Below are 14,690 nucleotides of genomic sequence, written 5' to 3'. Positions count from 1 at the left end.
AACAGATGTAAGATTGACAGTGTCCTCAAAACCGTTATAAAACTATCGTTGTAATTCGTGTAAGGCGACAATGAAAGCTTGAGACCTCGCGGTTTTTTAACGCCAGTCAGCTTATGAAATGGACTGTCTTCGTCAGAATGTGGCCCTTCTACAACGTGATTTTTAAATGCATCCCCATCAAATTAGGCTGCCTTGCAATGTCTTACTGTGGGAAGTGTGCAGTGCAGACGACTTGAAATGCAAAGTCGGCAACTCATTATGGATGTTCTAATTTCATTACTGCCCTCCTTTTTCCTTTATAAATTCAACAATAACGACTTTAAAAAAAACGATCCAGTCATGCACCTTGACTTAACAAGCACATTTTGTAATAATATACGAAGTTTCCATACTCTTCGTTCATTGAAAACTGTTGCAGCCGAAAATGGATTAATGGATGCGGCTTCAGAAACTTTACTATTTGTATCAAAAATGTCTTAAAGTGCTCCATGCCCGCAAATGTAGCACGAAGTGCTTCCTTTGTGCAGAACAATGAAACCTTCTGTCGATCCTTGTAACTTCTTGTTCTTTCACTATGACCTAATACTTTCAGTTCTTTATGCATGGTACTATAACGACATTTCGTAGTAAATAAGCTCTTTTCCGTTATTCTCATTAGTTTAAAAGGATTGTGACGACAGATCACTCGATTGCCTTTTTTGTGCAAAGAGCCACTGGACTTGTGGGCGCCCTTCACAGCACGAACCAATACCGAAAGGTTAATAGCTGTGGCACGGGAATTGTGCCCAACTCAGAGAGTTGTCGCACACGCTGCACACTGCACGTGTGGAGTTAGGCACGCCTGGCGGGCCTTCACTAGAAGAACGGCAGCACGCCTTTTATCGAAATGCGATGCCAATGAGAGATGATCGATGGCCAAACACGACCTTGTTGAACCATCCTCAGTGAAGAAGGAGAAGGGTAAGAGCGAAGGCTTTCTGGTAAGGTGGGATAAAGGAGGCTCTGAGTAAAAGATAAACAGAAGACGATAAGAAAGCACGGGAAGGTACGAACCGATCGCGACAGGTATGTGGGAAGCAGCGACACCAATAGGAATCTTGCAAGAATGAAGCCGGTGCGAAGTATCCGTCGAGATCTTCGCATTCACTCATGTAACATAATATAAACGTATAGAGACTTACTGACTCTTCTCCTCACCGGCTTGAGGCGGTGTTACTTGGTATTAGCGTTAAGTCAGGCGCGGATCACTTTTATGCAATCCGAGCCATTATAGACACGACTATATAACTTTGGATCAGTAGTTGTGTCAGGTTCACAGTCAGGAGCTTTTGATTCCGTCTAGGTTGTTTCAGACGCATTCTTCACCCACTAAGTAATCAGTTCCACTGTGAATGACTCGTTGTTTTCTTTTACTTTATTGACAATACATCATAATTATACAAATGTAACCGACCACCTTAATGACTAGTTAGTCCTAAGTATTACAATGGTGTTATTTCCAGCTAATTACATTTTTACGTCTGAACTACACACAGTACAGGTTAATGGGCAAACTTAAGTTCTATGTTAAGCTATACACACTAATACCTACTTATACCTACTGCCTGCAGCGTCACAGGTGTGTCGGTGTGGATATAAACCTACTGCAGTGCCTTGCTCGTCGAGCTAATCCCGATGAGCGTGTCCCTGACACTAGGCAGGCCGAAATTACTAATCGCTGCAGGTTCCTATTCCAGTATCTATTTCTAAATCCCACTAATTACTAACTAACCTACAAGTCCGGTGCATTTCGTCGTTGTGAAGATAATGTACCCCAGTCTCCATAGCCCTGAACGTGGTGGATTCTAACTTACAAGTCGACTTGTCCACGCAGAGGCGGTACAGTTTTAGTGTACTAGGAAACGGTCGGTAGTTTGCTATTGATCACGAATGTCCCTCAAGTATGCTGTCAGAACTTTCCGTGATACCTCGTTAGCCAGATTATTCAAGGTTTGGAATGTCTCCTCGTGTCTCAGCAAGTCGTATGTGTCGTTGTTTGGTAGTTTCTGTCGTAATGTAGCCGCCACATCATCGAAAAGGGGGCACTCGTAAACCACATGGTCGGGAGTACCCTCCAATGCGCCAGTCACACGCGGGCGCAGATCTCTTCCCAAACCGGCATAAATATGTCGGATAGGGCCCATGACCAGTGAGAAAATGGATCAGACCCAGGGTTGGCTCAAACTACCTCATACCTAGCCTTTCCTTTAAATTTGGTAAGAGTTGGAAAGCTCTTCTGCCATATTCGTCCGTTTCCCATAATTCCTGCCACAGTTCTTCGCACATTTTCCTTATCTCACCCTTGCCCCTAAAACGAACTCTCAAAATGTCTTCTATTTTGGTATCATCAGCTTTCTTAGCCCAGTACCACGCGGCTTGTTCCCTGATTTTGATCTCCAGAGGACAGAGGCCCATTATCACTAATGCCCCCCCCCCCCTGGAGATGTCCTGTAAGCCGCCACAGACCTTAAAAACATGTTTCTCTTCTCACTTTAATGACGGGCTCCACCCTCGTGACCCGGTGTGCTCAGGCTCCCGAGCCGTAAGCCACTATTGACGTTCGTATGCTATTGTGATACAATTTTATCAGGTGAGGGGGAAGGTGAAATCTTTTATGACCTATAGAGATGAGGTTATTAAGTACTTGTAATGCTCTTTGTGTCACCGATTCAATGTGCCTTCCGAAGTTCCACCTTTCACCGGTGATAATTCCCAAGTAGCGTGTCTCACGTCGCCTAAGGACTGGTGAGCATTCAATTCAGTGACTTGTTTTTTTTTTAAATCTTTATTCAATCGTTATAATTATACAAGTTAACCTACTACCCAACTACATTAGAAGGTCATAATTCCAACTATTAACAATTGATATTTTTGCAGGTTTAATTTCTAAAACTACAGGTTAATACTACAATTCCTTCACCACTATGGGAACTAATTTACTGTTATTTATTATACATGTTGTTTATGATGATTGAATTATATCTTCCCATACAACTGCTAGACTGCTTTTGGTATGTTACTGTGATTACTCTACGTGCAGGGTTACAGGTGCGCCAGTAGAAAGAAACCTAATTATGCTGGCCTTTCCCAACGAGCTAACCCCACTGGGAATGCCCCTGGCACTGGGATGGCCGATGACCTTTGCGCTGCAGTTCTATACTAGTCTTTATTCCTATTTCTAATCCTACAACTAGTCTGTCTCTACTGTCTTAATAGGTGCGTTGTCAAGTCCGGTGATGATGTACAACCCCCACCCCTAATCCAAAAAGATGAAAAACATGAAACATGGCGGATTCCACCAGTGAGGCGGCTGGCCAAGTCCATGTTCCGGCGGAACAGGGTAGGTGAACGGAGTCTAAGTCTGGTGTTGTTTATTCTTCTAATTGTTTCTTAAGTATTGTCTTCGGACTTCATTTGAACTGGAAGCAGTTAATTCCATAAATTGTCTGGGAGTACGCATTAGGAGTGATTTAAAATGGAATGATCATATACAGTTGATCGTCGGTAAAGCAGATGCCAGACTGAGATTCATTGGAAGAATCCTAAGGAGATGCAATCCGAAAGCTAAGGAAGTAGGTTACAGTCCACTTGTTCGGCCACTGCTTGAATACTGCTCAGCATTGTGGGATGCATACCAGATAGGGTTGATAGAAGAGATGGAGAAGATTCAACGGATTCGTTAAAGGATCATTTAGTAATCGCGAAAGCGTTACGGAGATGATAGATAAACTCCAGTGGAAGACTCTGCAGGACAGACGCTCAGTAGCTCGGTACGGGCTTTTGTTGAAGTTTCGAGAACATACCTACATCGAGGGGCCAAGCAGTATATTGCTCCCTCCTACGTATATCTCGCGAAGAGACCATGAGGATAAAATTAGAGAGATTAGAGCCCAAACCGATTCATACCGACAATCCTTGTTTCCACGAACAATACGAGACTGGAATAGAAGGGAGAACCGATAGAGGTACTCAGGGTACCCTCCGCCACACACCGTCAGGTGGCTTGCGGAGTATGGATGTAGAAAAAAAAATCGCAACTGATAGTTTGTTCAAGACATTAAATGTGTCGTCTTGCCTGACCACATGGTACATGTCGCTGTTGGGTAATTGTTCTCTAAATTGTTGTGTAACATCGTCGACGAGGGAGCACTCATACACCACATGGTCTGGAGTGACATGTTGTTAGCTGGGTATGTTGCTGATTAAATGACTCTGATTCTTGTGAGATTAAAATTAGGACGTCATCAAATCGTATGTGTAGCGGGTCGCGGTTGATTTTTTGACTGGTGCCCTGTGTAGTGCGTGGATACAGGAGCGAGAGACACACACCAGCGTACCGGTAGTGACAGAGGCGCACTTCCGGTGTCGCGCACCGCACAGTGTTTCGCTCTGCCGCGGGCTGGCTGTCCTTGGCACGCTGTCGGGCGAGCGCGCGGGATCAGCAGCAGCAGCAGCAGCAGCAGCAGTGCGGCCCCACTGCGCCGCTGTCCGACAACAAATCGCCCGCTCCGCCTCGATCACCTGGCAGCCAATCGGCCCGCATCCCGCTATCACCAGCTCGGCTGCCGCCGGGCCGCGCAGGCTATCAGCGACTCGCGGACCACCAGTGCAGCCAGCAATTGCCGCCCATCTGTGCCTTCTTTCACTGTAGAGAAACTTATCGCAGCGTTCGTGGTACGCTCAGGTGTGTTCCGCCGATAAGACTCGCATACAGTTGCTCTCCGTTCGTCTGGCGGATACGTGTGACCTTTTTCTCCGTTGACGTCTGATTTTGACTCCGAGTTCCACCAACTGGCCGTTAGAACTGCTCTGAAGTGTCAAATCAGGACTACTCCCAAATACGACTTCTGCCTCCTAGACTGGTAAAGGATTCAACTCCAGGTATGAAAGTTTTTACTATCGCAACACTCATTTTAATACTGATATTATTTCCAGGGGCAGAAACGTTTTCATGGTCACGAATGTGTAGCATGTAGCTCGATTACAAAACTACCCCAGACAAATGAAATTGCTTCAATTTTAGGTGAGGTGTGTAAATGAAAACCACTGGGAGCGATTTATCACCTCCACGTTAAAAGCATAAGCTCAAGCAGAAAGTCTGCTATCATCCAGAATGAATCTTCCACTCCAAGCACAGTGTCTACCGCTCTTAATAGCTGACATATAAAAGCAGTGTGCTTAAGCTACATTCTGGCTTGACCCTTGGAAAGTTGGGAAAGGTCCTGAAAAGTTTCATTTTAAAGGTGACCCGTAGTTCATTTCTACGTAGGCAGTAATAACATTGAACACTGCCAGCAAAGATTTTGGATCGAGTCTGGAGGACATAAAGTTGCATGAAATTTTTCAACGAGTCCTATTTGTCAACTTGTCTGAATCCAGCAATCAAGTGCACAAATAGTCCACAGAGGGCCAGTAACTAGTGTTCTTAGTGGTTCAGAAGGCTCTGAACGGAGGTAGTGAGTGTGACAGCCATATGTTAAAGACTGGGTCAAATTTCCACTAAGCCAGAAGGAATAGGGAGGATTAACCGTATGTTAAAGTACACGAGGATTCTTGACAACAACTTACAGTGCATGATGAAGATTAAATATTAAATTGATATTATATTTTTTACACTTCCTCTTACAAATTCATGGAATACCTGGAGAAGGACGCGAGGTGCCCCTGGAGGGCCTTCTCGCGTTCCTTTGAGACTGATGTCTGCGATGGATGATGTCTTTCTTATAGCGTCTCCTAATGTACTTTGCTAAATATTTATGTGAAGTTCTCGTTGAGGCTAAACAACCCCTGACTACTACAGCAGCTGGATATTCCATTTATTTTACCTCACATCTCATTCAGGACCGAATTACATTCCCTCAGGATCCTTTCAAAAGATCTAAGTGCATTTCTCAACAGCAGAGATTTGCCTCGAAATAAACCCTCTGTAATTTGTATGGAGTCGACTGAATGTTCGTGTAGCGTTTCATAACAGACACACGCAAAAGAAATGCTATAAGTACATGGAGGCTTTATCTTTGTCCAACAGTATCAAAACAGTGATAAATCGATGCAGCTAGTTATCTCAGTAAAATATCTATGACTAAAGTTTTGACGTCATAAGGTGAATCACGGCGTGAGCATTGTATTGGGTAAGCAAATGATACAGTGGGGCAATTCTGTAAATGTATGAGAAATGTCTTAAGAACAGCGAAAGTCAATCGGAACTTATGTTTGAAGTGTTAGTAACTCACTGTAAGTAACATCACATTGAAGATGGTATGAGTTTCCCTTTCTTAACCTGTTTACGCAGCCTGTTGTTGGAGATTTAAAAGTTTTATGAATATTTCTATTCACAGTACAACTTAATTTTCTTAACTACATACGGGAGATGCCTTGCATTAACTACCCAAAAACATTTGATGGCGGAGGAAGTACAGTTCTATCAACCGCTGAGTATTGATCGTCTGTAACTTCTCTGGTCTTGTCGAACTGGCCGATAAAGAGAAAAAGTCAGTGATGCAATATGAGCTCGAATATTTGTTGGGTTTGCTTAGCAGATTCGAATAACCACACAGGGAATACTCGGTAAGACAACTAACTCGACAAGGAAATCTATAATCTGAAAATTCACCTCACAGATAAACTGATGAGTTCATTATTGAATACTGGTAACACATCACGAAAGGTGATATGGATAAATGGTATGGTGAATGCAGAAGTGTACAGACGCTTGCTCCATAAGCAGAAAGAGGCGCCAGTGAAGACAGCACGAGATAACCGTATGTACTGTAGGCAGCAGGTGAAATTCATCTGTAAACGTATACAGCTCTAGCTCTTTGTCAAAGACTGAGTATCGAAAGGTAGGTGTTGTACAGATGGTGGCCATTTTGTGGATTCTATTACATGTCCGCTTATGAATGTCTCTAAAGGGAAGTATAAGCATATATATCTAAAACGCCTTGTATCACAAAATTATTTTTAGTGTATATGCAGCTCTACATTTTCATTTCTAACAAAAAATCTATTGATTGTAAAGTTCGTACTGGCATTGACATATGCTTGAAATACGCCCTAAAGAAACTGTTAATCAAGAAGCATCTGACGTAGCGGTATTTGCATTCTCGACTTACATGCATCATAATTCTAGCGTTGGGCACTGATTAATTTAGTGTTCAACGATATCATCTCTTTCAGCCCACAGACTTGCTCAGAGTTGGGCTTAATTCAATTAGAATTAACTTTCTAGTGGGTCACACTATGTACTCAGATAACTGATTCGAGTTTGTCCTTCTCATATTCCGTTATTCACAGTTCTTTCTTTTCTCGTGGTTGTGACTGATAAGTTCTCAGCCACTCGCAATTCATCTTGTAGAGCCAATGGTAAGGCTCTATCAGAATAAAACAAGTGTCTGCGGGTGTTACTTCTTCGAAGTTCCGACCAACATCCCGGTACTGTTATTCCCGGTTTGGAGTCGTACTGCCCGTATCCATTAAAACCTTGTATATTGTTCATGTTAAGAGCATTTAGGATAATCAAAAGACCGACTGTTAAAGGATATTGAAAATTTCTGCAGGTATACTGATAATATGGCTATGGTTTCTGAATAAAAGATCCAAACACTTTAGTTGTATCCCTTTGTTTACACAATGGTGATGATTCACGCCGCATCCTCTTCATGTAGCTGACCGACTACATCAATCATTCGTATAGTTTACTCTTTAAGGGTGATGATAATACAGACCTATGAGTCCATCTGTTTCTGCTGCGTTTTGCTTAAAGAAACACAATGCTGATTTATAATCTGAAGACAGATTAGCATAGTTTGTAAACGCCCAAACTTAGTGTGTTTCCTGAATAACAAATGGGGAAAAAGAACAGTATACGAGATATGAAGAAAGAGTGTGTTAACCGAATCAGGAATTGTGGCAAGCAATCGAATTATGTTTTCGCATACCTCCTCCTCTTCATATTCGAAGAAACCGCAAATTTTTTTATACCACATTTCTCAACCAAGTGGTTAACCTTCATATCCGCAACCTGTAAGAAGAATTTCGGCTTGCACACATTTAACGTCCGCCTCCAAATGCAAGTAGCGACATACTCTTAGACGATGGTTATCTGGATAGTCGCAGGACAGAAATTCATCGCCGAACACCGAACCACAGGAGAAAGACAGGCCGTGGCGCGTACGTCACAACACCCAACACTATAGATATTACGAGTCCCAGCAGCTGTCTCCGGCTGAAGGCGAGTAACTATTTCAGATGGTTATCAACTGCACGATTAAGTTCATTTAAGTTCTCGATAGCAAACGACAAAATTAAGACCTACAGTAGATACTTTTTCAGTTATATATTGATTTCCTGTGAGCCCTGCAAGGTGCCGAGCTTCGCGAAGTGTGGCAAACAAGCGTGTTAGTGTGACGTCACAAGTTCGTTGCAGAGCCCGTGTATCTCGTTGGTGCGACGTCATTCATCTGCAGTCCATGTCTCGTGGGCACAACTGTACTCCAAAGGCAGTCGTCCTCTGTGCTGTGGTGTTAGCGGAGCCTGTACACGGGACGGTAATTCTCTAGTCTACATCTTCATTTATACTCCGCAAGCCACCCAACGGTGTGTGGCGGAGGGCACTTTACGTGCCACTGTTATTACCTCCCTTTCCTGTTCCAGTCGCGTATGGTTCGCGAGCAGAACGACTGTCTGAAAGCCTCCGTGCGCTCTCGAATCTCTCTAATTTTACATTCGTGATCTCCTCGGGAGGTATAAGTAGGGGGAAGCAATATATTCGATACCTCATCCAGAAACGCACCCTCTCGAAATCTGGCGAGCAAGCTACACGGCGATGCAGAGCGCCTCTCTTGCAGAGTCTGCCACTTGAGTTTGTTAAACATCTCCGTAACGCTATCACACTTACCAAATAACCCTGTGACAAAACGCGCCGCTCTTATTTGGATCTTCTCTATCTCCTCCGTCAACCCGATCTGGTACGGATCCCACACTGATGAGCAATACTCAAGTATAGGTCGAACGAGTGTTTTGTAAGCCACCTCCTTTGTTGATGGACTACATTTTCTAAGAACTCTTCCAATGAATCTCAACCTGGTACCCGACTTACCAATAATTAATTTTATATGATCATTCCACTTCAAATTGATCGCACGCATACTCCCATATATTTTACAGAAGTAACTGCTACCAGTTTTTGTTTCGCTATCATTTAATCATACAATAAAGGATCCTTCTTTCTATGTATTCGCAATACATTACATTTGTCTATGTTAAGGGTCAGTTGCCACTCACTGCACCAAGTGCCTATTCGCTGCAGCTCTTCCTGCATTTCGCTACAATTTTCCAATGCTGCAACTTCTCTGTATACCACAGCATCATCCGTGAAAGGCCGCATGGAACTTCCGGCACTATCTACTAGGTCATTTATATATATTGTCGAAAGCAATGGTCCCCTAACACTCCCCTGTGGCACACCAGAGGCTACTTTAACGTCTGTAGACGTCTCTCCATTGACAACAACATGCTGTGTTCTACTTGCTAAAAACTCTTCAATCCAGCCACACAGCTGGTCTGATATTCCGTAGGCTCTTACTTTGTTTATCAGGCGACAGTGCGGAACTTTATCGAACGGATTCCGGAAGTCAAGAAAAATAGCATCTAACTGGGAGCCTGTATCTAATATTTTCTGGGTCTCTTGAACAAATAAAGCGAGTTTCCAGAATCCATGTTGATTCCTACAGAGTAGATTCTGGGTTTCCAAAAACGACATGATACTCGAGCAAAATACATGTTCTAAAATTCTACAACAATTCTACAACAATACTTATGCTGCTGCTTCTCTCCAAATAATTTCTCTCAGATTCAAAAATATCAACCACTCGCTACAATGCCCTCAATAAAAATACCCCAGTGCTGCACATCTGACAGGCGAGCGAGAGAACCACAAATAAACCTAAACACAATGCGTTTATCTGCCACTCGGACAGAGCGCTCATTCGTCTTTGTCCCTGTAGAGTGAAGCTGAATTATTTACAATGCAGAAGCCATAAAAAAGTACCTTACATTATCCCCTGACTCCCAAAAAATTTCGTACGGTTTATCTTGGTTGCGGTAAGGCCAGGAAATGAAATGTGTTAAAAAATTACAAATAAGGGACAATAAGCTTCTATTATAAATAACATTACAAGTGCTAGACTTCAGATTATAAAACGTACAAGAGAATGCTCTGATTTCTGTTTGACATATGAAGATTGTCTTTGTACAGTGCGACAGCACGCACAGTGCTTGCCGAGTTCTGTACGTTATCGGTAAACGTTACATTGCTTATAACCATCGAAGATTTTGTCTCATATCATTAGTCCTGAGGCTACTGTGCAGTTCAGTTGAAGGTAAAATGTTGCATCACTTAGCACCAACAAAGATACTGTTCAATGACTCTTGTTATTAATCCTGTGGCTAAGGAATCGAATGCAACTAGCGCAACATTGACACAGTTCTTGATGCATTGATGAAATTGATCAGAAGTAAACTCAGTAGGGCTATTAATTGCCCATTATTGACAACACTCTGAAGTTAGATAGTAAATGTAGTGTGAAATATGAGCAGACTCAGCAAAGCAATTTTCATCTGACAACTCAAATGTCCTTTCGAATCTCGTAGCTTCCTACTCAGTACTACAATTCCCTTTACGTGTGTGCCAAAATTAGTGAAATCCCTGAAAAATTCATTGAATTTTTGTTTTCTACAATACATTAAAGAAGTGTGAACTGTAAATGCAGTATTGTCCTTTAATAAAAGACCTACAAATACCTACATAAAACAATAAAAAATATGACGTTTTCATATATAATAAAAAATATAACCTTATTCTTAGCAAATATGTAAAACAGAACAAGACATTTGCCTAAATTTTGAAATGAAGCTAATGTACAAAACATAAATGTTTGTTTATTACCATAATCAGTGTGATCAGACTACATCTATAAACACAAAGAATTATGCAATATTTTGTGCAAGATGTAAAAGTATAACTTAGCAACCGCAGCTACAGAAAAGAAAACATCAATATGATACAATAGTGGCTAATGCTCATGAAAATGTAGATGAAAAATCTACTGTGTACCACGTAAAGGAGAGGAAATGGAGCTGACAGCACTTCAAAGTCAAAGCCTCAGTCAGTGTAGGTGATATTTTAGCCTTGTGTCGCATAGTACTCTAATTTAATGACCAACTTGCTAACATCTGTATTCTATGCAGACTTCTTGAATTTATAGTTTCGCTGAAACCTTTTGCTTTTCTCATAACGTATTTTATCTCAGTTTACCTGCCAACAACATCATTTTCACATATTACTACGTTTCATGTTAATTTACCTGCCAAAACCATCATACTCAAACTTCCTTCAAACCTTTCGTTGTGATATTATCGTAACCACATAACGCAGTCATTATTCAACCTGCCTACACTCATTGTATTTTCACATTTTTCCCAATATTTTCTTCAGTCAGAGCATATATATGCAATTTTATTCGACATGCCTGCTCACGCAGTTTACTACTTCCATTTCCCTGTACTCATTCTCTCTCATTCTAGGTGCATTTGCTAAAATCTCGATTTACTGTCTTCCTATACTCAATTTTCATGTCTGTTATTAATGAAAACATTTACCTACGTTATAACCTCTAAAAGTAAATGCTTATCTTAAACGAGCTCTCATACAACTACATGCTCCACAGTACACACATAATCACAAAAATAATTCGTCAAAGAAGCAATGCAGACAAATCCGTTACCATACACATACAAACATGGCCAACAATTCATCATAAAGGCACTGCTGCAAAGTATCTTACCTTACACATAAGCAAATTGTCTTTAAGGTAAATCTGTAAATAAAGTGTAGTACACATTCTTAACCTAAGACAAATCATAAACAAAAAGTTTAATCATAAAAGTAAAGCAGCAACTAAAGCTAAGTGTATCACCACAAAAGTACAATATACCAGTGTCACAGCATGCCAATAAGAAGTCAGTGTGAAAAGGTATGTTGCTGGGCCAGTAACTGTATAAGACCAAAGTTCGCAGAAGGCAATAGCTATCATAAGCAACATATTGTGCAACAAAATTATATACATTTCACAACATTACCCTAATCCATGGCATAAAAATTATTTTAATAAGTGCTAACAATATAAAAAACAGTAAGAAAGTATTATCGTTTGGTACCATATTTTATTAAAATAGTCATTTTACCACCAAAAGTACACCTCTGTCTCAAGCAGTAGTCTTCTCATTCATGTTTCCCATCTCTGTCTGGTGTCTTCATACAACAATAAACTTTTTATTCATCAGTGCATTCCCATTCGCAAATATGTTTCACAAACATGGAATACATACACAACAGCTAAATTAGTTTCAGTATGTATCGTCATATCTGTCAAAAGCTGACCTGTAGACAGAAAGGTGCGTAGTTTGTTGCAAAAGAGGAATGTACATACTTCAGCAGGATAATGCTCTCGTATGTCATATACACGGAAGTAAAAAAAAGAGCACAAAACATCATAATGAACATAATATGTCGGAAAATTGTGTCATACAATTAATGATGCAAGGTAATTTGCAAGACGATCTTCCTTGAGAAAAATACAAACAATTACTGTTCTACAAATGGTGTTGTATGAGGTAGTCCTTTACTTTTTTGAGCACGTATACTGCATTATCATGTGCCAGTCGACGAATTATGTAAGATCCATTGTAAACCAGAGAAAACTTATGATTTACATGCCTACTTTTGTGTGACGAAGGATAGCGTTTCAAAAATACTTTCTGAGCAATGTATAGCCTTTACACACTTACCTTAGCATGTTGCTACTTCTTACTTCGCTCTACAGCTTTTTTTATGTTACTAATTGCTACATCTGTTACCTCTTTATGACACAGTTTGCGTGAATTAGGAAATGATAGAAGCTTTCTGGTTAAGTCCGGTGGCTGTTAATTGTTAAGTACAAGTAAGGGAGGTAATAAAGTAGAATCATGTGACAATTCGTTTAAAATGCCTATGTGTATGTACCTACCCCAGTTCTGATAATGTTGGTGATAGTATATTCTGAAAAATGTATTGATTTCTTGCGTCAGGCGTTCAGAAGGATTAGCGCTTGCCACCAATAGAGACATACGAATATTGGTCTAATGTTGCGATTTTTTGAGGTTCTTGTCGAGATGCTTGACTGAAACTCAAGTTTGAGATTTCCATGTCAACATGTCCTACTTCACACAGAAATACTTTTAAAAAACATGTGATACAGTTTTCCTAGTGTCTCTCCATGAAAGAGTGAGTGACACAAATTTAGATGTAGCTCCATGGCAACAAAAACACATGAAAATCCATTCTGAGTTTACACGAGACGACCTAGAAGATATACATTTGCTAATCTCTTTCACTTCGTAGGAATTATGGAAAATTTAGTTGCTCGGTGTGTTACAGCAGATGGTTTTGATGTTTGACCAAACATGCATACAGATAAAATTTTCTCTTTCTCTTTTCCACGTCATTGAAGTAACAGTCTCTGCGGAGTTCTCTGAAACACTTACGTCATCATAAATTAGTGTAACTGAAATGAGTATACCAAACGAGTTTATTTATAAAATCATCAGGAACCCGTAAGACCCAAAGTGAATCTTTGATTGTGCATCACTTAAAGAGAATGTTCTTGTGTGCAAAGTACCATGTTTTATCTCCATGTTTGTTTTGTTCTGCCACATATTTTCAGGTTTCTCCAGAGGGATCCTTATCCTGTACTTATGCAATATCTTTTCAAGAGGAAGCAAAAATATTGTTAAAGGCAACTTACTGTATACACAGTATTCTGAAGTTATGCTCAAGATTTGTTTCTATATTACGTTCTCCTAAGCCAATATCTGCACGAAATAAGGTGTCCGCAAAAAAATTTTGCTAGCCACGAATATGAACTTCAGTTAAACGGTATTCTGGAAGATATAATGTCCAACGTGGTAATCGGTCAGGAATGAATTCTGAAGAGATTAAAAATTTTATTGCACAGTTGTCTGTGTGGATCCTAATGTTTTTGCCAAACGTTATCTGGGAAATTCCCTAAATGACTGCTAGAGCTTCTAGAAATCTGGGAAATTTCCAAATGGTCGCTAGAGCCTCTAGCTTCTTTGTCATTTCGTTAGAGCACTGCTACCGAAAGCTCACTTCTTTTGTACAGTATTACAATGTTCCTTAAATTCCTCGAATAGATGACCACCTAACTCAAGTGTTGATGCATTTGCTGCCAAACAAAACTTTTACGACATATCTGGGCTTGCAAGAATTGGGGCAGTCAGAAATGCGTCCTTTTAACTTGGAAACTATTGCACCTGTCCATGCCATTGCCATATTATGTTTTTACCTGTAAGGGAACAAAGTTCTCGGATGGCAAGAATGTCCATACTCAAGCAGCAGCGATTAAAGTTTATTGAAACAAAAAAGCTACGAATTTGTCTTTTGACGGTAGGAACTGAAACGCTTCTGACTGTCGCACGTTTTTTGGGAATCGGGCTCTATACCTATCGACGAGATGATATGTGCTAGAAACTTTACTCTGATCTGGCTAAATTCAGATTTTTACAGATGGGTAGTACTTCCAGGTTCTCCAAAA

The 14,690-nt window shown here is 40.8% G+C and overlaps 1 protein-coding gene across 1 annotated transcript in view; it reads left to right on the top strand.

The window, feature by feature from the left end:
• Window positions 1-4,444: 4,444 nt before the first annotated feature.
• Window positions 4,445-14,690, top strand: part of LOC126281690 (TNF receptor-associated factor 3) — a 280,376-nt gene continuing 270,130 nt past the window's right edge. Inside the window, exon 1 of the mRNA XM_049980855.1 lies at window positions 4,445-4,920. The gene's annotated coding sequence lies outside the window, so the exon portion shown is untranslated. The remainder of the gene's footprint in view (window positions 4,921-14,690) is intronic.

Source organism: Schistocerca gregaria, chromosome 7, assembly GCF_023897955.1.
Source record: "Schistocerca gregaria isolate iqSchGreg1 chromosome 7, iqSchGreg1.2, whole genome shotgun sequence".
Classification (NCBI taxonomy): domain Eukaryota; kingdom Metazoa; phylum Arthropoda; class Insecta; order Orthoptera; family Acrididae; genus Schistocerca; species Schistocerca gregaria.
Note: the sequence above shows the minus strand (reverse complement) of the source record. Positions and strands in the feature narration are given on the sequence as shown.